Below are 2871 nucleotides of genomic sequence, written 5' to 3'. Positions count from 1 at the left end.
AAAAATGGAAAAAATGTTTGAAGCAACCCTATCTATTTTTGGCCTTTCTTTTATTTAGTATTTTTTTTTAAAAATGAAAAATAGTATTTTTCTTCATAATAATGTCATTTTCTTAAAAAAAAAATGACATTATTGTGAAAAAAACACCATTTTTCATTTTAAAAAAAATACCAAATAAAAGAAAGACAAAAAATAGATAGGGTTGCTTCAAACATTTTTTCCATTTTTTATCTTATTTTATTTTTAAAAAATAAATAAGGCAAAAGTTAGACTTTTGTTGGGCAAAAAAGTTGGGTCCCTATCATTCCTCCTATTTAAATGACCAAACAAGTCAAATTTATCCAAATAAATGGACCCTCTCACATTAGTTGCGAATCCTTATCCAATGAGGTATATATGGGGTGGACGCGTCAATCTAATAGCCAGCTTGATCATGATTTAGGAGATGGGGTATGTTCATAAGTTCATTCATCATTGGTAAACACTAGAAGCACCTTGATGTTAGTGACCATTGTGATTGGTAAACACTATGATTGCAACCATGACTAAAATTTTAGTGACCGTTGTGTTTACAACTATGACTAAATATTTAGTGGCCGCTATGATTCTTCCATCAAGGTGCAACCACACAACTTATTCTATGAATGAGTAATGTTAAAAATTATTTTTTTTTATCCTAATACTGATGTGATAGTCCCATCCAATTCTTAGATTGGTAATTGTTTAAAAAAAGAAAAAAAGAAAATCAAAGGTTTGTTGGAATTGCCACCTTCAACATTGTGAGAAAAATGTGTTATATAGCAGTTCTCTCTACAAGTATATCCTTGCTCATGAGTAATGCTACATACCGTATCCTCATCCCACTAGACTGATGTGGTAGTAATCATTAGCTATTGAATATTTTTTTCTTCGTTTAGCAAGAGCTAATCCTAAGAGTTGATAGGCTAATCCAAGGGTTGATAGGTAAGATGTGAGTGTAGTATTTATAAGTACTCCTCCCCAATTACAACTGGCAAATGGGATTTGGGACCCATAAGGGTAATCAAGAAGATTTACTTTGACTAAAGAAAGTGTAATCAAGAAGATTACCTTTCATTTTCTTCTTCCTTTTTCTAAGCAAGAGGAATATGGGGGGTTTTTCTTTTCTGAGCACAGAGAGAGGGAAAAAAGATGTTTTTTTTTTCTCGCAACATTAAAAATCCGAGCAAGTTCCGAGAATAACTTCAATCAGACCGTGGTGTAAATTGAGTGTTTTACACCCTCAAATAGGAAGTAGACATCTAGGCTTGAAAACAAATGTTCTTGCAACATTAAAAATGCGAGCAAGTTGCGAGAATAAAGAAAATGTCATTATTATGAAGAAAAATACTATTTTTCATTTTTTTAAAAAAATACTAAATAAAAGAAAGGCAAAAAATAGATAGGGTTGCTTTAGACATTTTTTCCATTTTTTATCTTATTTTATTTTTTAAAAATAAATAAGGCAAAAGTTAGACTTTTGTTGGGCAAAAAAAGTTGGGTCCCTATCATTCCTCCTATTTAAATGACCAAACAAGTCAAATTTATCCGAATAAATGGACCCTCTCACATTAGTTGCGAATCCTTATCCAATGAGGTATATATGGGGTGGACATGTCAATCTGATAGCCAACTTGATCATGATTTGGGAGATGGGGTATGTTCATAAGTTCATTCATCATTGGTAAACACTAAAAGCACCTTGATGTTAGTGACCGTTGTGATTGGTAAACACTATGATTGCAACCATGACTAAAATTTTAGTGACCGTTGTGTTTACAACTATGACTAAATATTTAGTGGCCGCTGTGATTCTTCCATCAAGGTGCAACCACACAACTTATTCTATGAATGAGTAATGTTAAAAATTATTTTTTTTATCCTAATACTGATGTGATAGTCCCATCCAATTCTTAGATTGGTAATTGTTTAAAAAAAAAAAAAAGAAAATCAAAGGTTTGTTGGAATTGCCACCTTCAACATTGTGAGAAAAATGTGTTATATAGCAGTTCTCTCTACAAGTATATCCTTGCTCATGAGTAATGCTACATACCGTATCCTCATCCCACTAGACTGATGTGGTAGTAATCATTAGCTATTGAATTTATTTTTCTTCGTTTAGCAAGAGCTAATCCTAAGAGTTGATAGGCTAATCCAAGGGTTGATAGGTAAGATGTGAGTGTAGTATTTATAAGTACTCCTCCCCAATTACAACTGGCAAATGGGATTTGGGACCTATAAGGGTAATCAAGAAGATTTACTTTGACTAAAGAAAGTGTAATCAAGAAGATTACCTTTCATTTTCTTCTTCCTTTTTCTAAGCAAGAGGAATATGGGGGGTTTTTCTTTTCTGAGCACAGAGAGAGGGAAAAAAGATGTTTTTTTTTTCTCGCAACATTAAAAATCCGAGCAAGTTCCGAGAATAACTTCAATCAGACCGTGGTGTAAATTGAGTGTTTTACACCCTCAAATAGGAAGTAGACATCTAGGCTTGAAAAAAAATGTTCTTGCAACATTAAAAATGCGAGCAAGTTGCGAGAATAAAGAAAATGTCATTATTATGAAGAAAAATGCTATTTTTCATTTTAAAAAAAATACTAAATAAAAGAAAGGCCAAAAATAGATAGGGTTGCTTTAGACATTTTTTCCATTTTTTTATCTTATTTTATTTTTTAAAAATAAATAAGGCAAAAGTTAGACTTTTGTTGGGCAAAAAAGTTGAGTCCCTATCATTCCTCCTATTTAAATGACCAAACAAGTCAAATTTATCCGAATAAATGGACCCTCTCACATTAGTTGCGAATCCTTATCCAATTAGATTAATTTACTATAGCAATATTAGATTAATTTATT

Source organism: Corylus avellana, chromosome ca6, assembly GCF_901000735.1.
Source record: "Corylus avellana chromosome ca6, CavTom2PMs-1.0".
NCBI lineage: Eukaryota > Viridiplantae > Streptophyta > Magnoliopsida > Fagales > Betulaceae > Corylus > Corylus avellana.
The sequence above is the reverse complement of the archived record's forward strand: the minus strand, read 5'-3'. Positions refer to the sequence as shown.